Source organism: Mus musculus, chromosome 9 (genome assembly GCF_000001635.26).
Source record: "Mus musculus strain C57BL/6J chromosome 9, GRCm38.p6 C57BL/6J".
NCBI lineage: Eukaryota > Metazoa > Chordata > Mammalia > Rodentia > Muridae > Mus > Mus musculus.
In genome coordinates, this window is record NC_000075.6 from 121587020 (window position 1) to 121614781 (window position 27762).

General features: G+C 48.7%; 1 protein-coding gene and 1 long non-coding RNA gene across 4 annotated transcripts in view; one reads left to right on the plus strand and one right to left on the minus strand.

The window, feature by feature from the left end:
* On the plus strand, nt 1-27236 carry Lyzl4os (lysozyme-like 4, opposite strand). Its single transcript, NR_040740.1, has 4 exons — nt 1-213; nt 11915-12034; nt 15826-15926; nt 26945-27236. It is a non-coding gene; the product is annotated as a lysozyme-like 4, opposite strand (long non-coding RNA).
* Nucleotides 1-27762, minus strand: part of Lyzl4 (lysozyme-like 4) — a 64281-nt gene that overhangs the window by 9179 nt on the left and 27340 nt on the right. Inside the window, exon 1 of one of the 3 annotated variants that reach the window (XM_006512248.2) lies at nt 4968-4992. The exons of the other annotated variants lie outside the window; for them this stretch is intronic. The gene's annotated coding sequence lies outside the window, so the exon portion shown is untranslated. Of the gene's footprint in view, nt 1-4967; nt 4993-27762 lie in introns of those variants that run through there. 3 annotated transcript variants of the gene reach the window in all.

Consider the following 27762-nt stretch of genomic DNA (forward strand, 5'->3'; position numbering starts at 1 on the left):
CTGAGACCACATTAGCTTTCCGCCACTGCGACAGATGTGTGAGAAGTCTGACGTGGGCCTCAGGGTGCCGGCAGGGCCAGGCTCCTTCTGGAGACAGTAAAGATGGCCCACTTCTTGTTCATACAGCAGTGTTGGCTGAAGGTTACCCTAACTGCTGAGGGCTGCCCACCCTCCTCACTCTGTTCCCCTTCCTGGTCATCAAAGACATCAAGGGTGAGTCCAAATCCCTCCCACCAGGACTCTGTCCTACCTCTGTCCCTCAGGTCAACTCCTCAGGCTTTCTCTTCCACTATTCTGAGGATTTTTGTCACTAGATTGGTCCACCCAGACTTCAGGCAATCTCCTCTTGAGGTACTCAGCCTTAATCATATCTGAAAATCCATTTTGCTAGTAACACATTCTGATGTCCCAAGGGTCATGTCAGGGACACATTTGCCAGGGAAGTGCTCTGTCAGCCATAGCATAACCATCGCAAGGCCCGGGATCAAGGATTCTCTCTTTTTGGATCTAGGCCACCTAATCTGAGACATGAAAATGTCACCTTGGGTTATTATTAGGTCTCAAATGATAAGAGACCTTAAGATAGGAGAGGATATGTTGACTTGTAGGAACATGGAAGTAGTTCCAGCCAGCTCAGTTAAAACTGGTAATTGCATGATTGATTTAAAATAAGAGTGGAAACACACAAAAGAAAAAAAACTAAACCAGCTACAAACACTTCTGCTTAGACCCATGAGTGCATCAGCAAAATTCAGTGTTGGTCTTTAAGAATTATCAACCAGTGTGTGTGTGTGTGTGTGTGTGAGTGTGTGTGTGTGGTGTATGAGTGTTCATGTATGACTGTGTGTGTGTGTGTGTGCATGTGTGTGTGCGTGTGTGTGTGCGTGTGTGTGGCATGTATGAGTGTGCATGTATGACTATGTGTGTGCATGTATGTTGTGTAGTATATACTACACTGTGTATCACTTACAGTTTCCATTGCTTTAAAGTAGAACAATGATTTAGAAGCAGGCAAACTGCCATCCTCTAAACCTCTCTCCCCTCTATGCTGTCACGATTATAACTTTAATTTTTTCAAATCCTATTTTTAATGATGGTCCGTAAATGCTTTAACCTTCCTTGTAACCTACCACTCAGAGGTAGTGGAAAAGAAAGGATACAGAGGAAGTGGACCTGTTTAGAAAGGTTCTTTGGAGCAACTCCCATCTGTGTTGCCTAGAAATCAAAAGTTTGGTTCACAAGTCAGCAGGCAGTGGCAGCTCGATCCACTCGCAAACACTTCACGGATAGACCAGCAGTCCAGTTCAGTAAAGTTGGGTTAACAACAGCAGTGGCACAACCTAGCAGAGACAACCAGGCCTCAGCCCTGGCTTGAGGATGGACCAGGGAGGAACGCCAGGAGATGTTCTCAGTTGTGCCTCTCTCAGGGAGGCAAAGATCAGCAAAGACACAAGACCCACAAGCATTACACAGCTAGCTGTACCTGCAAGTCTAGCTCTGTCGCCATCACTCCGTGGAGTCCTGTTTATAACCTCCAAACATCACGTTCGTCCATGTGTCTTGTCTCAGCATGGGTTTTGCCTCAGCAAAGTCCTGAGAAATGCAGCTAAACTACGAAATGTAAGGCGAACCGATACATGCCCATTGTTAGCAAAGAATCCTTCATCACGTGTCCTTTCATGCGCTTGCTTTAGCAGAACATCCTGTGTCTCCTTCATTGAAACGTCCCTTCACGTGTTTACCCCAGGAAAACACCATCCAACTGACTTTCCAAAGAACCCTTAAGTTTCCACTTCACAAGATGTTAAAAACTTACCCTACATTTACTCCTTCAGCAAAATGCTTTTTGATGACTCCCACTTTTCAAGTTTCTCAAAGTACTCAACTTATGTTTATCATGACCTCAAGCTGGAGTGACAGACTGTGCCCAGTGTGGTTAGTCACCTACCTCAGCCTTACACCCACCTAAGCCGGCAGGTCAGCTCTGAGGGACACCTGGGTGACAGAGTATTCATTGTTACTCACACCAGAGAGCATCATGTAACTTGATGAACTTCTAAATAGCTTTTGAGGATCAACTCGGGTTAGCACACCCCTAAAGACTCTCTCAAGTCAAGAGACATATCTCCTCGGGAGAGAGACATTCTGGTTGGCTGGCTTCCTGAACCTCTGCCTCCTCATATGCCCCACTGCTGTTTGTGCAGGCTTATTTGTCTGTGGAAAACAGTTCACACAGAGAGGGTTAGTGGAGCATCCAGAGAAACAGGCCCCATGCTACCATTACCATTACTGGTTGAGGGCAAAGACTGGTAGACACAGCATAGGAACTAAATATAGCAGCTGTTATTGCAATGTTTCTTTTGGAAAGAAGCCATGCCAATCATTTCCATGCTATCTTAGGACTGCTTTGGGCTGTAGTGGTAGAACTGCAGTGGGGTTAAAAGGCTTTTTAAAGTCTTTTATTATTTTTTAAAATAATATCCTCCCCTGGAACATGGATTTGACTGGACCACCTTGGTTTTGCATTTGCCACTAACCATCTGTGTGGCCTCAAGACAGCTGCTCCTCCTCAAGACAGCTGCTCCTCCTCAAGACAGCTGCTCCTCCTCTATGTGAGGCTAAAGACACGGTGTGGACACTGCTCAGAGCCTGCACAGGGAGTGGGTGTTGATAGCAAGTCTCAGAAAATGGACAAAAGTCACCATGAAGATAGGAATGCAGTCAAACTGGCTTCTGCCTCTGTCCTCTTCCCACCAGTACCACAGTGCTCAACTGCCATTGGATGGCTCCATGGCTCCACCTCCTCCAAGCAGAAGCCAGCAGCGCACCCCCACCCTCAACCCCCAGGTCCTGGTGCCCTAGGCTCCTGCTCAGCAGGTTTCTGGTGCCAGGATGTTGCTCCAGGGCTTTTTATGTAGTGCTCCCTTGTAAGCAAAGTGCAAGGAGGACTGAGGCCACAGGCTGACTCCAGCTTCAAGGAGAGGAAGCAGTTCAGGCCTTGCCAATCTGTAACAAAGGAACCCAGCGGGTCATCCCTGGGCCTTGGAAACCAAACCATCCTTCAGGATGAGTGCTCCCTTTCTGGTGTGGTTGACTCTAAGGTCAGTGAGCCTTCGGCTAGAAGGAGATTTCTGGAGAAGAAATCACACAAAAGGAGAAGCAGCAAAGGGTGGAGGGAATGGGGTGGGAGTGAGCGAGGCTCAGCTGGTAATTTGTCAAATGAGAGAGACAGGAGGATCAGCAGTTTGAAATCATCTCTGACTACACAAAGAGAGAAACAAAGATGATAAAATCATCTATACATGATGATATGATATCCAACCTAGGATCAGCAATTAAATCTAGAAAATATCGCTTGCTGGCTACGTGAGACACTCAGACCTCACTTGTGTGGGGGCTCTTCCGATTCATTTTGATGCAGCATCTTTCCCTCTGGGTTTGTTAGATACAATACAGGAAACCATCTTTAAAAGAATGGGTTTTTCTACGCCCTCCCTTGCTCCTGAATAATGACATAGAGACTTTTTATTTATTATAAGCTTCTTGCAGGATAGCACAATGATGGACTTAGTCTACTTTGCAGTCTACTTCCCAGCCACGTGGCCAGTTACCTGCCATCTTGGTCTCACCATGGTCTCTTCCTCCTTCCACATCCAGATAGCAATTCCCCAGAGTTCTACCTAAGACCCCCTTCCTCCTGCCTGGCTCAGAAGTCCCGCCCCTTCTTGTCCTGCCCAGCCATAGGGTGCTCAGCCCTTTACTGACCAACCAAGAGACGAGGAAGAACAATGCTTCACACAATGCCTTTTCAAGAAATGCCCCACAATAATGACAACACTAAGTATGGACAGCAAGCAGATCTCAGGCGCTGAAATCAGCACTCGAACACACAGTGCGCCAAGCATACCCCAGCACACCATCACGGAGGATGGGGGCGTGGCCAGGGTGGAGCTGTGCTGGGGTGGGGCGTGGCCAGGGTGGAGTCGTGGCACCCACAGCAGTAGAACCCAGCTCAATATTCTGCAACCGGAACAGAGCACAGCAGCACCTGAGGTCACTCTTAGCAGAAATGTTTAACCTAAATTATCATGAAGATACGCAGCTGAATGTCAATGTACTGAAAACAGAAGAGTCAGGAAGAGTGGCTGGAACTGGAACCCACACTTCACTGGGTAGACTAAAGCTTCATGAAAGTCGAAGGTCGTTTGTAATCTTTGGCTGGGTTCTGGGCTGCGGAGATGGTTCCGTTGATAAAGTACCTCCCATGCAAGCATGAAGGCCTGGATTCAATCTCCAGTACCTTTGTAAGAACCAGACCCTGAAGCACACATCTGTAACCCTAACAATGGGCACAGGGCAGAGATGGCCCACACAAGTGGATCCCCAGAGCTGATTGGCTGGCCAGCCTAGCCAATCAGTGAGCTCCAAATTTTGGAGAGAAACTGAGGAAGGTAACCAGTGTCAACTGCTGGCTTCCACATGTAGGCACTTAAAAGCACACACACATGCACATAAAACAACAGCTAGCTTCCACATGTATGCACCTGCAAGCACACACACACACACACATGCACATAGAACAACTGCTAGCTTCCACATGTATGCACCTGCAAGCACACACACATGCACATAAAACTAAAGAAGATTAAGGAGCTGAAGAGGACACGTGTGGTACTTCAGATTAGGACCTGGGGGGCAGTTGTTGGGAAGGTGCTGTCCTTGCTCTTGAGAGCCCAATCCAAGTATTTAGGAGCAAAATATCAGTGTCTACAGCTGGTTTTCAGAGGGTCTGTCTAGAACAGAGGTGGGAGGGACACAAAGCAGGAATTTTAAACCCGGAGTTCCTTCTAGAAATTGGGAACCTGGAATCTAGACCTGGCTGCTGAGGACCCTGCCTCAAGCCCCTGACTGGCAGTCGTTGTTACAGAATAGAAGCCCCTCACTGTGACCCAGCACTGGGCACTCACCAGACAATCTCCAGAATCTCCCCTGACAGATGGCCAGTGTCTGATGAACTGAACTCCTTGGGTACCACAGCCTATAATTGTATCTGTATCTGGGCTGTTATCTGCATCAGTATCTATATAGTATCAACCCATGCCCAGAAAGTGTGCCAGTCAGCCCATTCCACTCTAAGATCACGATGAGAACATTATTTCTGGCTTCCCTGTTTGCAAAGTCATTTCCTCTGTGCAGCTGTCAGTCACAGCCATCTCACGCAGCACGGCACCCTTCACAGCAACCTCACACTGCTTCTCTCCCCAGTGGCCCAAGGGATCCTAGCAGAGCTGGAGCGTGATGGGCAAGCACACTCAGAACAGGGCATTCCCACATGCCAAGACTGGGACAGGCCCAAACCAGAACTCAGAGTTCCAAAAGAAAGAGGTCGGTTAGGCATGCAGCTAAAACCGCCTTAAGTGAACCCCAATGCTATTCAGGTGTAGGACAGAGGTCCACTCCAAGGAAGGTGGAACCTGTCCTTAGCTGGTATCTAGACCTACTCTGGCAGAAGGAACAAAGAGTCTGACAAGGACATCCTCGTGAGAGAGACTGAGAAGGGGTCCCTTCTAAGCTTCTTTGCTTCTTCTGCAAACCCAGCTATGTAAAGCAAGGTGTTTGCCTTGCCAATGAAGGGACCCAGAGGCCACGACAGCGCCATCCAGAGCCTGGCATCAGTCAGCACCCACCACCTCCAGAACCTCACGAACCCCCTTTAGTCAGACACTGTTCGTCGCTGAGAGCCCCTAAGGGTTCTGTGGGATCCGAGTTGGTCGCCACACCTTTCTTTTCAAATCAAAACACTCTTGGCTGTGGTGTTGTGTGCCATGCTTAAAATATCAAGCTGGCATCAGGAAGGCCACTCCATGTCTGAGCCCTCAGTAAGGGTTGTGCTGAAGGGAAATGTGTTCACAGCCAGAAAAAAGGCCACTGAAGTCAGAGGGAGGTGGAGATAGTATCTTTTATGAACACTCTTCTTGCTACCCGTGTGGGAACAAAGCTTCCCTCGGCTACCCACAATGCAGTGCCAAGAAGGAGAAAGACCTCAGGCTGTGCCAAGAAAAATCCTGCACAGGGAACGGGCAGAGGGCCTGTCACGACTTGGCATGGCGGGAGGCAGAAATGCTATTCTGGTCCCTGAAGTCTTAGGAGCTGACATCACAAAAACGGATGAGCAAAAAGCATAGGGCCACCTCCCCCCGAGAGCCCTCCGAGGTGCACCGAAGGCATTGAGGCAGCAGGCTGTGGGATGATAGGCTTGATCACGGTGCCACTGAAAAGGCGTCTCGGATCCATGTGAGATACACTTGAGTTACAGCTCCCCCTCTGCAACCCTCGCACCCCTGTCATGGAATAAATAGCAGCTGGCAGGCAGTTGGAGGAGCAGGAGAAGGACTGTCAGTTACTTTGAGTCCCTACACCAGTGATTAAAGGATTAATGAATGGAGAATGAATGAATGAACTGACTCTGAGTGAGGAACAGTTGCCTTTACCAGATGCCTCTGTTCTAATACAATCATCTTCCAAAGACTAAAACCTAAATTCAGCTACCTCCCGCTGTGATGACCCACAACAGGAGAGAAACACACAGGCCATGAGTCAAATATATATATATAACACATTGAAGACCCGGGGGACAGTCAGTAAAGCCCTTGCCATACAAGCCTGAGGGGCGGAGTTTGAGAAAGCCAGAAAACACCCATAGTTCCAATGTTACACGATGGGAGACAGGCAGCTCTCTGGAAACTTGTGGCCCAACTAAACTGGCCTAGACTGCAAAATTCCAGGCCAGTGAGAGACAGGCAGCTCTCTGGAAACTTGTGGCCCAACTAAACTGGCCTAGACTGCAAAATTCCAGGCCAGTGAGAGACAGGCAGCTCTCTGGAAACTTGTGACCCAACTAAACTGGCTTAGACTGCAAAATTCCAGGCCAGTGAGAGACCCTGTCTCAAGCAAGAGGTGGAAGGAGTCTAAGGTCCAACAGCCAGAGATTGTCCTCTGACCTCCATATGTGTGCCATATGTGCAAGCACCCGCACCCCACACACTCACCTACACGCACACACACACACACACACTTAAAAACACAACTTTAGAAATCAGATTTACACTGTTTCACGTTTGGACCTTTTGTTCTGAAAAGTTAACATGAGCCTTGAAAACAGGCATGCACGGGGGCACTGGGTGGTGACAGTCTTTCCTGGGGGACCTGAGAACTTGCAACTCCCACTACACCACTTTGTAAGGACCTAATGGTTGCAGGATCCAGTTACTCACCCATGTCACCCAGAACATAAGCAGTGGGCCCTTCTTCTGTCTGATCCACAAGGGTATCCGCTGGAACCCACACCCACCGCTGCTTCTGTGCTCATTCAGTAAAGTGCTTGCCTTGCACACGAGGACCTGCTTTGGGATGCCCAGCCCCCATGTAAAAGCTGAAACCCAATACTGGGAGATGGATACAGGGGGATCCCTGGGGCTTTCTGGGAAAACTGATGAGCACCAGGCTTGATGAGAGACCTCATCTCTCACAAAATAAAGTGGACAACAGCCAAGAATGACACAAGACTTCAACCTCACTCTCTCTTACACAGACACACACACAGACACAGACAGACAGACATATACACAACTCACACACAGAGACATACACTCACAGAAGCACATACACAGGCACACACTCAGACATACACAGACACACACTCAGACATACACAGACACACTCAGAAACACACACAGACACACACAAACAGACACACAGACACAAAGACAGACAAACACACAGAGACACAAAGACAGACAGACAGACACAAACACAGACTCACACACACACAGACACACACACACACACACCCCAGAGCAATCAGAGTGGTTTGTGTTCACACAGAACTGTAAGCAGCTCTGGACTAGCCTTTGAGTTCTGTAGATCAGGAAACTGAGCCAAATGCCAGGCAGGTTTGGGGCCCAATTAAAATCCACAGTGCAGGCTGAGGGGGAGATGAGGGGTGGCTGTTTACCATGGTCGATCAGGGATGACCTCATCTCCCAGCATGTGCAAAGAGCAAGGACGTAGGCCTTCGTGCGTTTCAACTTCAATGTGTCTCTGACTGTGGATGCACAAGAAGTCAGGGATTCTGCCTCCAGCCCATGTTTGCACTGTGGATGCGCAGGAAGTTGAGGATTCTGCCACCAGCCTGTGTTTGCTCACCATTCACGGTATCAACCAGATTGACATCATATGGTGTCTACAGTGCCCACACTGAGCCCTGGCTGGGGATTAGCAGGAAAATATCAGCTTGTGAGACTCCTCAGAGCCACTGTGAGGAACAGTTCCCAAAGGGCATTTTCTTGCCTAACACAAGCAGTTGTAGACAAACTGGGGCTGCTAAGGCAGGAGCTGGCTCTTCAGGTAGGCAGGAGTCAGCCCTTTAATGGTCAAACCAAGGTGACATGAAACACAAGAAGATGCTTTCTCCATACTTTGTGGAATTCTGGAGACTGGTGACGATCAGCAAGAACACCAACTGAGTGCACTGGTGCACGCCCATAAGCCCAGCAGCTGCTCAATTGCAGATAGAGGCAGGAAGATTGGGTGTTCAAAGCCATACTCTGCTTACACAGTAAGTTCGAGACCAGCCTAGGCTAGAGACCCATACCCTGACCCCCCTCCAAGAGGTGGGGATTGTTAAACAGCAAATTCTACTTCTTATATGAAAAATACTAAAAATGACAGTATATATCAGTTTGAGAAAAACAATTCTGTCTAGCCTACCCCCTGCCATTATCTTAGAATGACCATTTCCTCAGGTCAGGATCTGGTGACAAACCAAAGCCATGAATCTTCTCCCTGGAGAGGACATAAACATGAGGACTTATGTCTACAGTTTCAGCTCTAATCCTTTCCTTGACAAGCCTAAGGTGGAATTCTGTTGGCCTGGCTTCCCACACCCCTCGCTCTTCTCTAGATGACACGCTTTCCACTTCAGCCTCTCACTCAAGGTTGGAGTGCACATGACCTCAAGATGAGCCAATCAGTGCCTTGCATTCCCCTAGCTAAAGGATCAGTTCTGGGACAGACACGTGATCTCCCTGGGACCAATACGACTCAAGGAAAATCCTGTGAACGCTGTATAATCTTTTGCTCCAGTCTGGAATGCCACAGCTAAGGAATTAGAAAGTGAGGATTGCCATCTTGGGATGAGTCTGTATTTAACACAAAATAAGCAGAGCCCGGCAATGAGAGGCACCAGGTCTTCTGAGGGCTCAGGTCCTTCATTAGCACATGGGTGGGAAGATACCCATGTGCTGATGCACTGGGAACAGCCTACCTGTAACTTTAATTTTTCAATCCCCATTTTTAATGATGGTTCTTAAACGCAATGACCTCCCTTAGAAGGTATCTTCCCACCCATGTGCTAATGAAGGACCTAGAACCCGTTACCCACTGGAGCCACCCACAGCTACACGAACTGGGTTCCTGAAGGGGAAGCTGAATGAAAGATGGCGAGAGAAATATGAGACCAAGACAAAGAAACTGATCAAGGCCCAAAGTTTACTTAAGAGTCTGAGCTTATAAAGGGGGAAGGCCCATCCGCCACCATGCCAAGTTCTTGATGCTTTGTCGCCAGGCTGTCAGCACTTGGTCACCAGGCTGTTGCTTATTCATGAAGGTCTCAGGAAGACAGGTTCAGCCTCTCGGCTGGTAGGCAGCATCTTGGAGAAAAGTGCTGAGGCGGCAGAGCAATAGACCTATCTAGGTCGGAAGACTCTACCCTAGGTGGTCTCATTCACAGAGGTGGAACAGGTCTGAGCCAGCCTGCTCAAGGCTGGGGGAGGCTACAACCCACCAGAGGTAGTGGAAAAGAAAGGAGTATATGGGGGAAGTGGACCTGTTTAGAAATGGTACTTTGGAGCAAATCCCATCTGTGCAGTCAGGAAGCCAGCAGTTCAGCTTACAGATCAGCAGCGGCAGCTTCATCCACTTGCAAACACTTCATGACTATACCAGCAGTCCATCGGTGGCACAGCCTAGCAGGAACATCCAACCCTCAGTCGAATCTGCAGGAGTCAACAGGAGGAGCCAGGACCATCGGGGATGACAGGAGAAGTTCTCGGCTGTGCCTCTCTCAACAAAGTGAAGATCAGCAAAGACTGGAGATCAAGAAGCATTGCAAAGGCTAGCACTATAAGCAAGCTCCTCTCACAGTCCGTTGAGTCCTGTTTATACTCCCTCCAAACATCACGTGACCTCCAAGTGTCTCACCCTGTGTCAGCTGACATCACTCTGCCAATCAGTCGGAGTCCAAGAAAGCGGCAAGAAGCTGCCACCAGAAGTTTATGGTGTGTTTCTTTCTATGGAGTTCTGACAAATGGAGCTCAATGGCACAATGAAAGGCGGACCAATACATGCGTGTTGTTAGCAAAGAATTCTTCACCATGTGTCCTTTCACATGCTTGCTTTAGAAATATCCTTTCACCTGTGTCTGCTTCAGGAAAACACTCCTTCATGTGTTTGCCCAGCAAAACACCATCCATCACAACTGACTTTCCAAAGGATGCTGCTTCAAGGATGTTTGAGCACAGCTCTTCAAGCGTGTCTTCCATGTGTCCTTGATACATGGCATTAATTCTCTGGGTCCCACCATGCTGGGCTTAGAGGACTGTGCTCAGTGCTTTTTCTACTGGTGTGATAAAAATACCCAATGTAAGGGAGAAAGGATTGTCTGGCTCACAGTTGGGAGCAGAGACCCAAGGCTGCTGACACTCAGCTTCACTTCCTCATCTTGCAATTCAGGAACCAGACCAGAGAATAGCACTGTTGACTTTTATGGTCGTTCTTCCCACCTCATTTGACCAAATCAAGACCACCCCTCACAGGCAAGCCCAGAAGCTGGTCTCCTAGGTGATCTAGAGCCTGTCAGGTTGGCACTAGCCATTATGAAAACACTGTATTACATGTGAGGTCAGTCTTCACTGTCATGTAATCAGATTTAAAAGCACCCATAGTATTAGTGATGAACACCTTTAGGTGTCCAGAGAGAATTAACTGAGGTGGGGTGGGAGCACCCCAGGCCATGGGACAAGGCCCTGTCAAAGAAAGAGGGAGAAAGGAAGAAATTGAATTATTGAGTCCTGGCTCTCTGTCTCTCTGTCTCTCTGTCTCTCTTTCTCTCTCTGTCTCTCTCTCTGTGTCTGTCTGTCTCTCTCTCTCTGCTACTTTGTGTGAGGGTTTCACAATGGGAAAAGCCTCCTACACTTCAAGATGAATCAGGACTCAGAGGAAATGAGTAAGAACTCATGACCAGGGCCTGGGCTCAGTGATGTGGACGGAGTCCTCCACTTATTGCAGACACTAACTGCAGCCAACAGATTATTAGCAAAAAATGAAGGATCTCAAGTGCCAGGGTTATTTATAAAGAAACAGCTTCTGTGGCTTTGATAAATTTATCATGAAATGTCGTGCTGAAACCCAGTCCAGCCAGAGCTCAGTACAGCTGTGATCACAACTGGAGACATGCTGAAGGTTCTGGATGTAGGAACATCAAACACCTGAGTATGTGCATGTATGTATGAGTGCACATGTGAATGCATGCATGTTCTTACATGTGTTTGTATGTCTGTGTGTTCCAGCATATGTTTGTGTGCACATGTATGTGCATGTGTGTGCAAGCACATGTATTTATGTGTTTTGCAGGTGTGTTTGGGCACATGTGTGTGCAAGCACACATGTTTACATTTTGTGCAGGTGTATATGTGTGTGCATGCATGTATGTGTATGTGTGCATGGGCACATGCAGGGATAAAAGAATCATAAACTCTGCAGAGCAGAGGACGCTTTGGAAATAGCCCTTCCTAGGGACTGTGAGTTAATTAAACCTCCCCTTTAAAGCCTACTTACTTACTTTTCCTCCCTACAGGCCCTGAGCATATTAGACAAGCCCACAAGACCCATCTTTGTGGGTTTATGGGATACTAGCCAGGCTGCTGGACAGACCTGCCATCCCACACACCTGGCACAAGAGGACAGAGAGTCCAAGGTCAGTTTGGTCAATGTAGTGTGACTCTGTCTCAAAAATAAAGTAAAATAAAATAAAATAAAATAAAATAAAATATGACTGGGGCTATATACAGCTCAGTGATAGATCAGTAGCCCAGCATTTGCAAAGTCCTGGGTTCAATCCCCAGCACTGCTAAATACACACACATGTATACATAAATGGTATGGGAGTAAAGGGAGGGTGGGAGAGATAGGGAGGGAGTGGGGTAGGGCTTCTAGGCACCAGGTGTGGGTAACAGGAAAAACAGGGAAGAACTCTCAGTTCCAGCCAGAAACCTTGATCCCAAAGACAGCTCGACCCCATCTGCCAGCCTAGGGACTCTCCTTAAACACAGAAACTGTCGTTGATACTAAGTTAAAGGACTAGAAAGCCAGAAGTCAGTGAGGGAGGTCAAGATCTGAACAGCCTGTACCCCACTGTGCAGGGTTGTGGTGAAGTTACATGTCTGAGCCCATGTCAGGGACACGGGAAACCATCTCTTATAACAGTGTCAGACGCTGCTGTGGAGAGCTGACGATCACCCAGCTCCTGAAACTCTTCCGGCTCATAGTTTTAATGAACTGCCAAGTCCTCACCACCACCACCCACCCCTACCTCCTGGGGACTGCAGGCAGCCTGACTGCAGTCATGCAGCACAGGGTCAGGTGGTCAGTCACGTGGCATGGGTCAGGTGATCACTAAGCCTGCTTCTCTCCCTTATAGGACACCCACCTCCCTTGGCGATCTGTAAGAGTAGATTCCTAGAGGGTTAAGGAGGTGGATCAGTGAAAAATGGGGTTGTTCTGAAAGCATGAAGACCTGAATTCGGATTCCTAGAACCCACTAAAAGCCATACATGGTAACACACCCCTATAATCCCAGCATTTTTACAGCAAGACTGGAGGCAGAGACAGAAGAGCGCCCTGATAAACAGGTCCACGCCCTGAGGTGTGGGGTGTTCATAAAGCTCTTAGCTGAACAGTGAACCGGGACCTCCTCTCTCTGCTAGCTACTCCTCTCTCTCCCCAAACCTAAGAACAGTGAATGTCCGGTAATGAAGGTATGTCTTCCACAGCCTCAACCAGTACACAGCAGAGACCAGGTACCAGTCTGAGCATACTCAGCTTGGGGGAGAATAGTGAACACCAGCCAAGTCAGAGGAGAACTGCAGCCAAAGCAGACAAACATGGCAGGGCTCAGGCAGCCACTGGTTTCTGAGAAACAAGCAGCCGGCTTTCCTACGCTGCTCACTTGGCTTTTAAATAAGGTTTGCTTTGTGCTCACAGTCCTCAAGGCTCTCATACCATGTGTTAAAATCCACTCCAGACTGTGAGCTCCACGTCGAGATGGCTATGGCACCCAGAGTGTCACCTTCCTTCCCTGTCTGAATCATGTGACTTTAAACTTGTCCCCTTCCCCAGCTCTGTGAAAATGAGTCTTCCTTTGCCTCTGGTGAAAGCCGATCCTCCCAGGAAAATGTATGCGATCTAGTTGAGATTTATGCTAATGGCCCTCAAGTCTCTCTGATTCAGTTTAGATCTTTTAAAACGCCTTGATTAAATTTGGATTTTCCAAAAATGTCAGAGACTTTGAATCAGGAAGTGCAAATTCGTTGCAAGTTTGCCAAGTGTGGGACGCTTCTCTTCTTTCAGTCCTTCACATCCTTTCGTGACTGAGACCCGTGGTTTGCACAAACGGGTACATATTTAGCCTGATGGCTGAGGAGAAACACTTGCCAGAATTACACGCTATCTCCCTTGCTTCACAGGCTCCAGGCAGGATACCTCAGAGGTTAAGGCATACTTGGGTCTCTTCAGCCCCCTGACCTCATCTGCACATGTCAGGCTGTGACTTCCAAGTCAGTAGCTCCTCCCTTAGGAAGACAAGGGCACATTGCAGCGAAATCTCTCAGAAGTGAGATGGCTGAAGCAGGCAAGCGTCAGAGCCTTCCCCACATCTCAGGGCTGATCCACCAGCATTGGAAGACAGACTGGGATTCTCCAACACCCACACTTGGCATCAACAGGTGGAGCTGACACAATGACAGCCCCCCTCCGGGAAGCCAATTTTCTGGCAGAGGATGGGGGAGGAAGCTGTAAATGGCCCAGGTTCCCCTGTCCTTTGCAATCTGACAGCAGCGACAAGCAATGCCCAGTGGCCATGGAAACAAGCTGGAGCAGGAAGGACAAGTGTTGGAGATGTAACAGAACACCCCCACCCTCCCCCACCCCCCTTGGCAGCTGAGGAACATGCTGAGACCTGATGGGACGTTTCCTTCTGTGTCTGAGGACACAGCTCAGCTCCAACAGCTGAGAAACCCTGCAGGGAATCTGAACAGGACCAGGAGCCAAAGCTTGACCCGGCTTTTGAATTAACTTATTTTATGTTGCCAGTGTCTCAAGCCTAGGCTGGCCTCTAACTTGCCATGTAGCCAAGGATGGTTTTAATAGTTGATCCTCCTGAGTCTACCAACTGAGCACTGTTACAGGTCTGTGCCCTGACTAGTCTTATCCAATGCAGGGAATCAAACCCAGGTGTTCCATGCGTGCTAAGCAAGCACTGAGTTAGTACGAGGAATCCCTGGGCTGTACTTGCCAAGTATCTGTAGGTAATAGAAAATCCCAATTGGTGGCTGAGACACATAGATTTTGAATTTGTTGGCGAGCCGGCACAGCTGATGTGGCAGCTCGAGAGTCCATTGCAGAGTGCCTCAGCATTGCAGGAAGCTTCTCGTAGATTCCCTGCACCCCAGATCCTTTCACTGGGCTTGTCATGGGTAGAATCAGCAAAGAATCAGAATGGCTTCCCAAGGATTCCTCACAAAGCTGACATGAGGGACTGGGATGTGGCTACGTTGGTAGACTGCTTGCCTAGCATACACAGAACACCTGGGTTTGATCCCTTGCGTGGAGTAAAATCAGGTGTGATGACTCAAGTCTGTCAACCAGCATCTGAGCGAGGAGGTTGAGGGTTGGGGGAGGGGAGGCTCAAAGTCATCCTTAGCTAGGTAGAAAGTTTGGAGTCATGCTGGGCTACATGAGACCCTGTCTTTAAAAAGGAGGGAGGGAGGATCTTAAGTCTGAGGCCAGTCTGATTTACACAGTAAAATCCTCTCTCTCTCTCTCTCTCTCTCTCTCTCTCTCTCTCTCTCTCTCTCACACACACACACACACACACACACACACACATATACACACACACACAAAGTTGCAAGGTCTCTTCCCACCCCTCCCCCAACTCTGAAGCAACCTCCACATGACTTCTTTTTTTATCCTTAATGTTTTATTACATTTACTTACTGTGAGTAGGACCACGGGTAAACCAAGGCCCACACCTGGAGATCAGGGACAGCTTAAAAGAGCTGGTTCTCCCCCTCCACCATGTGTGTCTGGGGATTGAACCAGTGCTGTCAGGCCTGGTGGCCAGGCCTTTACCCAGTGGCCCCACTGTGTGGATTCTATCACAGAGGTTGGGCTTTCATGTTTTAGGACTTCAAAGAATTAGAAACAAAATGTCATCTCCCTTGGCATTCTGCCCCAGCACCCGCAGCCTGTTGCCTGTTGCTGCTAAACCACAGTTTGCAGATCCGTTCATATACTGAGAGGCATCTGCACCATCTCCAGGTTCAGGCTGCTCTTGTGTTCTGCTCATTGCTTTCCAACACTCTTGGTTGAACCCCAATTAGAACCTCAGGGCAGATAGACCTGAGTAGTGGGGCACAGAGACATTCAACTTCCTATGTAATTGCAGGATCATTTTGTAAAGTGTGGCTTTGCATTTCTCACTCCCAGAGGCAGTATGCAGATGTCCAGCTGCTTACATGAGGAGCTCTGGGAAGAGCTGAGAGTAGCCCAGGTCCACCTCTGGACCTGGAGGGCCCAGGCCTGGCCAGGTGAGTAAATGGAACTCCAGCCTGGATGTGAACCACACTGGGGGTTGGGGGAGTCTATGGGGTACCACCCAAGTTCTGGGTAGGAGTATAAGGGTGCCACAATTGCCTTTAGACACAACTTGACTTTTACAGTCAACTTGACACAAACGAGAGTCATCTGGGGAGAGGGAGCCTCAGTTAAAGAAACTGTTTCCACTAGATTGTCTGTGGGGCATCTTCTTGATTAATGACTGGTGTGGGAGGGTCCTGACCTTTGTGGGCAGTGCCATCCCTAGGCTATATAAGAAAGCTATCTGAGCAGGAGCCCAGGGGTAGGGGAATCCAGTAAGCATTCCTCTGTGGTTCCTGCTTCAAGCTCCTGCCTTGAGTGTCTACCTTGTTTTCACTCAGTGATGGACTGTAAACCTGTCCATCTTAGCTTAGTTATCCTACAAAAATAAACCCTCTCCTCCCCAAGTTGCTTTGGGTCATGGAGTTTATCACGGAAACAAAAAGCAAACTAGGATGCCCTCCCTGGACCTTGAATGCCAAGCCTTGGCAAGATCAGCAGGTAGAGCCTCAGAGCCCACAGAGCAGCAGAGCAGTGCAGAGCATGCTGGGAACATTCATCTCTGGAGAGGGCAGGCTCAGCGCTGGACTCTCTTGCAGCGCTGGACTCTCTTGCAGGCCTCCAGGCTCACTGAGTACCTGTGGCTCCTCAGCTCTTCTCACCATGTCCCAAACCTCTTTTCCTGCCCATGGGCTTTGCTTTCTCCAGCTTCTCATTTCTATATAACCCTACCACCTCAGACATACTTTCTCTTTTAGTTCTCTTGGCTTTGCTCTCATGGTCCTCTGTTCTTGGGCCCCTCTCTCTTCATCCACTTGCACCCCCTTGGTCCTCCACATTTACTCTCTGCCACCACCACCCCCATGGCCCAGTTCAGTCTACTGGTCATGCTAATCCACTACTCTCTCTCTCCCTGTTCTAGACTCTTCCCAGTGCCTCTGGCTGTGCTTTCCCTGACATCTACAATAAAACCTCCCCCTTAACCATACCTTGGAGAGTTATGTCCTCATTTCAGGCAACTATGCCCTTGTATCAAGTACTTTACCTACTAGGATGCCTTCCAAGTCCTTAGGATAAATCTAGACAGACTGGAGAGGTGCCTCAATTGGTTAACAATGTACACTGCCCTTGTGGAGGACCCAAGTTCAGTTCCCAGTATTCACATTGGGTGTCTTACAACCACCTGTAACCCCAGTTTTTTTTAAATTCAGGTACTGTATCCATATGCACAAACCCACACACATATATGCACTATTTTAGAAGCCTTTAGAATGTATCTAAACCATAACAAGCCCTCAATAAAGTATGAGCCTGAATATGTAATTTATACATGTATGTACATAAATAATATATACATATATCTGTGAATACAATAATATACGCATGTAAGTATAATATGATGTGAAATTGATACATGTACATACATAAACATAATATACACATATATCTATGAATAAAATATATGCATGTAAGTATATGGGCAATACTATGTGTACATTATCCCGTCCCGCGGGATTCAGTTATTCGTGGGTGCGAGGGGGACCGAGAACCTGGAAGGAAATGGGAATAAAAGAAAGAAAGTCGGAGGACCAAGTAGATATGTCAACCTATCAAGGTCTCGTTTATTAGGCTGAGGTGCCTTCTTTTTAAAGCATACATCGCGGGGAATATGGGAGGGGTCGAGGGAGAATTATACAAAGAACAAAGAAGTGGGCATCTGCTGACATGGGGGCCGAAATCAGGCGCCAGGCAGCGGGCACTCTGGATCTTATCTCTGGAACATAGATCCTCCTTGACAGCCTTGGGGGTCAGGCTGGGCTCAGGCGTAACTCGTGTCCTTGGATGGCATGGGAACTCAGGAAGAGATAGGGAAGAGGGGACTATAATTCAGCTTTACAGCCTCAGGTGCCAAGAAAGGAATAGGGAGGAAGGGGGGTGATAACCAGCTCTTAGTACAATGCCATTTGGCCTGTTAGGGAGATTGTGAAGGGCTCACTTTCTCACGGGATGGTCTCTGACAGTACATATATAAACAAATGTACATGTACAGCATAGCATGTAGAAAGGAGAAACAGGATGAACACTAGGAGATGAAGGGCTGACTGCAGCTAATGGATAATTGGGTCATGAAAGACAATAGTGAGCTAATGCTTTTCTAGTTTTAGCTCTGTAATGGAGTCTTTGTTTTCTGGTGGTGGATAAGTACATAAAAGTAGAATGGATACTAGACATATGGAATGTGGCATTCTATACCTCTAGCATGGCCACTCTAGTTTTAGAGAACGTCACTGAGATGTGGACCTGGCTAACCTTGCTGTGTGACGTCTTCTATTTATCATTTCTTAACAAATCTTAGCTTTAAAGAAATGCAAAGAAAAATACAATATGACCCCAAGAGTGCCAGACAGCTTGCCTGCTGTAGTGGTAACTCAACTGGTTTTGCATCTGGAGACCCACAGAGACACCACTACATTACACAAGAGGAAATCCACAATCCCAATGTCTTGCCCCAGGCCCAGAGCCACTAAGGGACAAAGCAGTGATTGACACTTCCTGGTGGTGGCTGCAGAGCCTGGCTTTTCTGTGTTCAGGCGAACTTGATGAGGGAATTATGAGCAAGATGACACTGCCATCTAGTGGGGACTCTGCCACACAGCCCAGGGCTTCCTCTGGGGTCAACCACACAATGATGTCCAGAGAACCCAGGACCACCATAGGACAGACACACTCATAGAATATTCCCTGGAAACCTGGTCCCAGAGAGCTCATGATTCTAAAGTGAGGGCGTCCTCTTCAAAGAGAAGAAACCTGAGGTCAGGGTTTGCAAAGAGTTGTACACGTCACTAGTACGTCTGCGTGTAGCTGTTCACCAGACCCATCAGCTCTGGTGCAGGACACGGAGATGAGGCACGGGATAGGCGCATGTTGAGGAGGATGGAATAGAGGAACTTGAAATATAGAGCCTGTACTAATTACTCTCCTCACCGCCGTGACAAACGCCTGGCAAAAGCTTACAAAGAGGGTGTGTTTGGGCTCATGGTTTGAGCTTAGTCTACCATGGAAGAGGGAGGCATGGAGGCGGGGCTGTGAGGTACAGAGTCAGACTGTTTCCATAGTCAGGAAGCAGAGAGATGGATGTTGGCATCCCACCAGCTCCTGCTTTTTATCCATGCCCTGGCCCATGGGAGGTGCCACCCACATACAGGGTGGATCTTCCTCAGCTAAGCAGCCTCATCAGGCATATCTCCTAGGTGATTCCAAACCTAGTCCATCAGATAATGAGGAGAAACTAGCTCAGGGCACTGAAGTGACTGACAGCCCCTCTCTTATGTTGTCACCTCTGGCTCTTCTACATCAACTCTCCAACTTGGGATAATATGGAAGAGAGACTCTAAGGAGGACCATGACCCTCTAGGTCCTGCCGATATGCTTAGACTCATATCTCCCCTGCCCGGCTCACACCTAGAACAGTGCCACATTAAGGGTATACACCTGCTTACCTCACACCCAGCCACACTGGGGGTTCACACCTGCCCAGCTCACACCTAGGACTGTGCCACACTGGGAGTTCACACCTGCCCACCTCACACCCAGCCAAACTGGGGGTACACACCTGCCCACTCACACCTAGGACTGTGCCACACTGGGAGTTCACATCTGTCCACCTCTCACCCAGCCAAACTGGGGGTACACACCTGCCCACTCACACCTAGGACTGTGCCACACTGGGGGTATGCACCTGCTCACCTCACACCCAGACACACTGGGTGTGCACACCTGCTCACCTCACACCCAGACACACTGGGGGTGCACACCTGCCTACCTCACACCTAGAACAGTGCCACACTCGGGGTTCACACCTGCTCACCTCATACCCAGCCACACTGGGGGTACATACCTGCACACCTCACACCTAACACAGTGCCACACTGGGTGTTCACACTTCCTCACCTCACACCTAGGACAGTGCCACACTGGGGGTTCACACCTGCTTACCTCACACCTAGGACTGTGTGCCACACTGGTGTTCACACCTGCTTACCTCACACCCAGCCACACTGTGGGTACACACCTGCCTACCTCACACCTAGGACAGTGCCACACTGGGGGTTCACACCTGCTTACCTCACACCTAGGACTGTGTGCCACACTGGTGTTCACACCTGCTCACCTCACACCCAGCCACACTGGGAGTGCACACCTGCCTACCTCATACCTAGGACAGTGTCTCACTGGGGGTTCACAGTCACTTGGTTTTCATCTCACAATACTTTACCCTCTACTTATCCCTGTGGTACACACTGCAAAGAAACCTTGCATTCAGCCCTCGTACAAACAGGGTCTCTGGGGCACAGCCTGCAGATTGCCACTTGGATAGTACCTCGTCGGGTTGTACAACTGAACAAATCATCTACTGCTTCATTCCATCCACGTGAATGCAGGTGGACCTGGCCTCCAGGACAAAGTTGGCAAGATGGTGCACTTTAAATTGCATACAACTAAGCGGTTTTCTACCTGCAAGAGATGAAGGTGATTTAAGCAATTCTAAGCCAGATGCGAAGTCTGCAGACACACAAAGTGTCAGATCAGGGTCAGATCTATGAGTATCCCAGCCTGATCCCCTTGTACAGTGGATGCATCTATCCCCTAGGCTCTATGCCACCATGGCCAGGCTGTCCCTTTACTGGAAAATATACAACACAGAATCTCTCCCAGGCACCCCAGCCTCAACAGTCACCAGGTGACCAAAAACCCATCATCAAGACAACTCAGCCATGATTCACACTCCACAACCTCTGACGAAGGGCTAATGACAGTTAACATTGGTTAGCAACTTGGCAACATCTAGAGTCACCCAGGAGACTGACTTCTGGGCTCCATATTGGATGATCTAGACTAGGTTAGCTTCTGTGCATGCCTGTGAGGGGTTGTCTTGACTAGACTTTTGAGGTAGGAGGAGTCACACTAATAGTGCATGTTAGCATTCCCTGGGCTGGGAATCTGGACTGCTCAAAAGACTTCTACCTGAACAGCAGTGTACAATGCTCTCTCCTCTCTGAATATGGGCACAGTGTGACTGACCTCAGAGCTCTGCCAACATGCCTTCCCCACCATACCAGGCTGTGCTCTTAAACTGTGTCATAATTAGTTTTGTTGCCTTGACACAAACCACGACATTCCTGGGAAGAGAGAATCTCAATTGTGAAGCTGCCTCCATCAGACGGGCCTCTGGGCATGTATATGGGTGTCTTCCTAATTGCTAATTGATAGAAGAGGGCCCAGCCTACTCTGTTCCCCAGGAAAAGTCACACAACAGCTATGTTGAAGTTGTCACAACAGGACAAAGGTAAAATTTGTAAAGCAAAACTCACTAGGATAATGTGGGTCTAGTGTTGGGTTTTCGTTTGGGGTAGGACGGACAACTTTCAGTTGAGCAATTTTCAATGCTCAAGGAAGCCATGTGTCTTTGTGAAACAGGCAGTCAATGAAGGCTGATGGGTTCCTTTGTGGGGTGTCTGAGAGGACCTGACACCTCCAGAGTGGTATCCATGATATATCTTCCTGTATCCCTTCGCTGTGAAGAACTGCAGCCATGAATATAACAGCTTTGGGGTCCTTCCATCAAATGATTGAACCAGGGAGTGATCACGCACTTGATCATATTCACCTAGAACTCCCACATTTACCCAAGGACCACCAGCATGCCCCTGTCCTACCTCCATGGGTCCACATGCTGCCTGCTGGAATGTTGTCTAGTCTGTTGCCGTGCTGGTAACCATAGCTGCTCCTGAGTTCATGAGAGCAGTAGCTATGTTAGGTCCAGAACACCGTATTCTACCGCCCTCCTCCCCATCCTCCAACTCTTACCCCCATGGTGTTTGCTGAGCCTTGGTGGTCGAGGCAGGGGCAGCTGCTATTCTCTCTGGCCAGTTCTGAGTCCCTGCAGGGAAAGCTTTTCTGACTGAGGTTGAGGATGCTATTTCATTTGAAAACAATTGTGCAGTTTTATAACTCCACTTGGATGGAGCCTACCAGTTCCCCCCCCAAGCCTTTTTTAAAACTTTTATTTATGTGCATGGGTGTTTTGACTGAATGTATGTTTATGTACCACATACACACCTGATACCTGCAGAAGCCAGAAGAAGGAATCAGATCCCCTGGAAATGGAGTTATAGACAACTATAAGCCATCATATGGATGTGAAGGTTAAACCCAGGTTCTCTGGAAAATCAGCCAGTGCTCTTAAATGCTGTACCATCTCTCCAACCCTCTAGTGTTCTCCTTGATGATAGAAAATGTGAACAAAAATGCAAGACTCAGAGGATTCTGAAAGGTGGACTTGAGGAACATACCCACAATGTGTCCTCTGCTTCCTATCTCTGCCTCTCGCCTCTCCTGGACTGGGTACTACACGCATTTCTAACCCAGAACTGTTAACAGGCACAGGCATACAATTCTAAGAAAAGCCTGATCTCGGTAGCCTGAGGACCAGGGCTAAAAGCGGCTTAACAATAGAAAACTTTAGCAATACTTCCTTACTCCAGCCAAACACAACTTGCCCTTGCCAGTGGGGGTGGGGGTGTTACACCCAGCTCTCCTTTCATGGAAGTCAGACACAATTGGGTCATCATGTTAGGTGACATTAGTAAGATTGAACAGGGAGCTAATGGTTCCCTCTCTGCCTGGCAGAAACAGGCAGCACTCCAACTTCCCTACAAGGTAGCATCCAGCAGGGAACTGAACCTCAGCTGCCATACAACAAACAGCAAGACTAAACGAGATACGGGTACAGAGTGAGACTTGACACCAGGAGGCTTCACTTCCTCTTCTGATGTCAGCCAGGTCCAGAGAGGCACTGAACCCAACTGGTTCAGTTCAACTCTTCTGATGTCAGCCCTCACTCAAGTCAGTGAAACCCATCAAGGCATCAAAAGATAGACATGGTCACCATTGAGCTTCCCTTCCCTTGCTGGAGTCAGTGAGACCTCACTTGAGAGTGGAATGTCCATGTGTGCCCAGTAGCAATAAGACTGAATGAGGCCGTGCGAAGGAGAGCAAGAAACAAGTTAGCACTGTGTGCCTCCTCAGAGTGAGCATCACCTGTTTCCTGCAGCCAGAAAATACCACCAGTGGGGCTAGGGTATAGTTTGATAGGATACCTATCTCACACGGGCAAGGTCTTTGGTTCAGTTCCTAGCATGGCAAGAGACAAGGGAGAGATAGGGGAAGAGGGAAAGGGAAAACTGGCTTGTTCTGATTCAGTGGGGAACTGAGTTCAAGCCCTCACTCAGGGCAAGGCAGCATGAGCTGGTACCTATAGCAATTACTTTCTATTCTGTGATCAACACGCTATGGCCGAGGCACCTTATAGAAGAAAGTGTTCATTTTGACTTACAAGGACTCACGATGATGAGATGTGGCAGCAAACAGCAGGCTTGGCAGCTGGGGCAGGATAATGAGAGCTCACACCTTTTACCAGAAGCATGAAGCAGAGAGAGAGCCACTGGAAATGGTGGGAATATTACAGCTCAGAATCCTTCTCCCAGGGACATACCTCCATACCTAAACATCCCCCAAACAACACTCACTGTCGCTGTTACTGTTCTAGTGTTGTGAGGAGACACCATGGCCAAGGCAACTCCTACAAAAGAAAGCATTTCACTGGGGGCTTGTCCACAGTTTCAGAGGACAAGTCCATGATCATTATGGTGACCATTAGGATGCTGCAGCAGTAGCTGAGAACTTTGCACCCTGATCCATAAGCATCAGGGAGGGAGAGGAAGGAGAAGGGGGAGAGAGGGAGAGGGGAAGAGGGGGAGAAAGGGAGAGAGGGGGGAGAGGGAGGAGAGAGGGGAGGGGGGAAGAGGAGGGAGAGAGGGGATGGGGGGAGAGGGGAAGAGGGAGAGGGAGAGAGAGAGAGAGAGAGAGAGAGAGAGAGAGAGAGAGAGAGAGGAGATATTGGGCCTAGCATAGGCTTTTGAAACCTCAAAGTCCAGTAACACACTTCCAACAAAGCCACACCCCCTCCAATGAGGCCACTCCTCCAATGAGGCCACACCTCCTAATCCTTCCTCAAAAGTTCCACTAACTGGAGACCAAGCATGCAATCATATGAGCCTATAGGAGCCATTCTCCTTCAAAACACCACAAGCACCAATAACTCAGGACCAAGTCTTTAAATACATAAATGTATGAAGAACACTCTCATTCAAACCACCACAGTAGCAAACTTTCCCTTGGCTAGCTGTCAGTGGGCTAAAGGTTACACCATCCATAGTTAGGGTCAGAATGTAGTCTGTATCAAAAGATTTGTGTGCTAGAAAGATGGTTCTCCATATATCAATACTGAGGGGTAGAGGGACTTTAAGAGGTAGGGCAGAGGGGGGAGAGACTGGGGCAGGCAAGCACCATCTCTAGGGATTGAGAAAGTACTCTCAGGCCTGGGTTAGTTCTCACAAGGAGGAGTTTATACAAAGTGAGACTACTCACAGGCATGGACCCTTCTGCACACTGCCATTCCATTATCACCTCTCCTATGTTACACCAATGCCAGTACCAATAGTTTTATGTGGTAGTCAGGTTTCCATTGTCTTTTCTGATGGGCTGTTGGCTTGCAAAGTTAAAAGTTGGATGCTGGAAGCAGCTGGTACTCCCAGCTGTAGACCACTGAGACCATACACTTCCTAGAGCCAAACAGAGCTCTAGACTGACTCCATCTGCTTTCTAAGCCATGCTGACACTTCTGATGACTTTGGGCTCTTTTTTATAACATTATATGAACACACACACATACTTGAACAGTGCAACTGTCCTGGCTGAAGCAAGGATAACCTAGCCTTTGGCTATCAGACTTTTGAAACATGGACCCAAGAAATTATTGTTACCCAAGAATCTCATGCTGGAGGCAGGGGGAGAAAAAGCCTGAGTGCCAGGTGCCAGCCAGAGGAGGAAGAGATCTCACATGGTCCTGCAGAGTAGAATGTGGACAAAGATGGGCTGGGGATGGCTGTGAATGCCCCTTGATGAGTGGTGTGAACACACCTCCATGGGTGTGAACACCTTGACCTGGTCTGTTGGGTTATGCATACCTCTGGCACTCTATTTAAACCTGAACCTCCTGTCAGGCTCCTGCAGATGGACTTGGGGGCAGGGGCATCCACTGGACTTCTATGAAGTAAAAACTTCTGGTTCTTTGTAACGTTAGTTATGACAAATGATGTTTTGCTAGGCACACAGGTGAAAGGATGTCTTGCTAAAGCAAACACATAAAAGACTGTTTTCCTGAAGCAGACATGGGTGAAAGGATGTTTTGATATAGCAAACATGTGAAAGGATGCTTGATAAAGGAGTATAAATCTGACCCCACAGACAGTGGGAGATGAGCACTGGGCCTTGGTTTGGTTTGCTCCTCCTCACTATTCTTCAATAAAGACACACATGTATTGGTTCGCCTTACATGGTGGTGTTGAGTTCAACTTGTGGTGATGTCGCCATTGAGAGAAGCTCGCCCAAGAACTGCTCCTGAGGTTCCTGCGACAGATTGCAGCTCCTGCGGCCTTGCCTTAGGATGATTGGTGATCCTGGTGGTTTCATCAGGATTGAACTACAGCTGCCTGGTATCTGCTTAGTGAAAGAACTATTCAGTAGCTGCCAGTGTGTGCCTGGTGCCTGCCTTCCTGGAGGACTGGTCTGCAGCTTCTGAATTGTATTTGGTATTTGCTATGGGACTAAACTGTCAAAGAAGATCGAGCTCATCCCGAAAGAACTATTGCTGAACAGCAATCTACTTCCCCCAGCTCCTGAATACTTTTCTCTTCCACTACCTCTGCTGGGTGGTGGGCAAGAGGAGAAGTTGAACCTTATTAGAAGTAGGTTGCAAAAAATTCATGCCTACACCTGTGTTCCCTTCTCAGTGTGGCCACAATTTTTCCCAGCATAATATATATTTGGTTTTTCAAGACAGGGTTTCTCTGTATAGCCCTGGCTGTCCTGGAACTCACTTTGTAGAGCAGGCTGGCCTTGAACTCAGAAATCCGCCTGCCTCTGCCTCCCGAGTGCTGGGATTAAACATGTGCGCCACTATGCCCGACCTCGTAATACTCTTATTACTTGGGGCTTCACATCATGCTCACACTCACTTCTCGATCCTCCCAGTTCTGCTCCTCGCCCCCACCCCTGTCTTACAAACTATCCCTACTGAAAAAGAAGAAAAAAGAAAAACCACAAGTCCAATTTGTGTTGCCCATATGCTCACTGGAGTATGGTCAGACAGACTCCCCGTAGCCAGCCCCTTAGGAGAGCTGAGTCCTTCCCCACCCGCAACCCTGTCAAAAGCCATCAGCTGTGGAGAGCCACACTTCAGCATTCCTATCACAGTTGTTTAAAGTGTTCTCTTTCGTGGTTTCCTGTCTAGACTGTTGCTTTGGGGAGGGGGGAGTGATAAGGGTGCTGTGTTTTATAAACGATAAGGAGAGAAGGAATGTGCCTGGTGGATGTGCAGTCAGGTGGGGGAGAAGGGGGTGCCTCTGTGGGCCCATGCTGAGGTGTCCCTTCCCCCTGAGGGACCAGCCGCAGGAAGGTATAGTATAGAATAGAGTTTATTCAGGGCATGGGAAGGGAAGCAGCGAAGGTAGCAGAGACAGAGAAAGGGAGAGAGGCAGAGAAAGAGAAAGAGAGAGAGGGGGGGAAGAGGAAGAAGGAGGAAGAGGAGGAGGAGGAGGAGGAGGAGGAGGAGGAGGAGGAGGAGGAGGAGGAAGAGAGGCCGGCCATGAACAGGTGGAGAGATAGGGGAGGGGAATGGGAAGAGGAAAAATCGGAGCAGGGGACAGAGCAAGAGAGGGGGGACAAACAGCCCCTTTTATAGTGATCTGGGCATATCTGGCTGTTGCCAGGTAACTGTGGGGCAGAGCCTAGACAAATGCCAATAGGGGTTGTCACAGAATCCTTCTGTGTCCCTCTTTTTCAACAGGGAGTCTGTAGTCATCAATCAAAACCACCACAAAAGTAGCTTCCTTGTCCTTCACAGTCAGGGGGAGCCCTGATCCTGGACTTCCACGTGGTTTCTGGTGTCAGCATAGCCTCCGGTGGCAGAACAGACCACAGACATCAACAGGAACATGGCCACGTTGAATGATTCTCCTTCCTCTGCTTCATCTGTTTAGCTGTCCTGTTGAGGACTGTGGCTGAGCCTGTGTGTTTGTCCTTCAAGTGTGAGCTCCTCTTCTCTGCTTGCTCCTTGAATAAAATCCCTCACCTGCACCTAGAACTGGCTGGTTATTGGGAAAAGTGATGCAAACTCCAACTGCTTCAGACTCCAGTTCAATCCTCCCAGGGACCTGGTCTGCTAACCTGCACTCCAAGACTCAGAACAAAGCTCTGCCTCCTCCATTCCTAGACAAACCAGTGTCATCCAGTTTCTACAAGGAACCTTTTAAAGGCACCTTGGGGCAGCCATCCCTCCCAGCCATCATCCTCTCTCCCATTGTGGAATACAAAGAGGCTGTTGACTCCTCCCTGGCAGTGAGGAACACTCTGACCTTGGGAGGAAGTTCCTGGGAAGGTGGACCTGCCTCTCCCTCCTCCCAGATGGGCCTTTGGCAGCAAGACACAGCCCCTCACCCCCATGACACACCTGAATCATACCTGCTACTTTCAGCCAGCTCCCTCAGGCTCCAAGGATGATCCATTATGCAATTACAAACACTTTGTTCCTTTGCAGGTGACATGCCAGGACACTGCTCAGCAAGGCCAAATATGGGTGCCCATTGTCCAGGGCAGATAACCTGG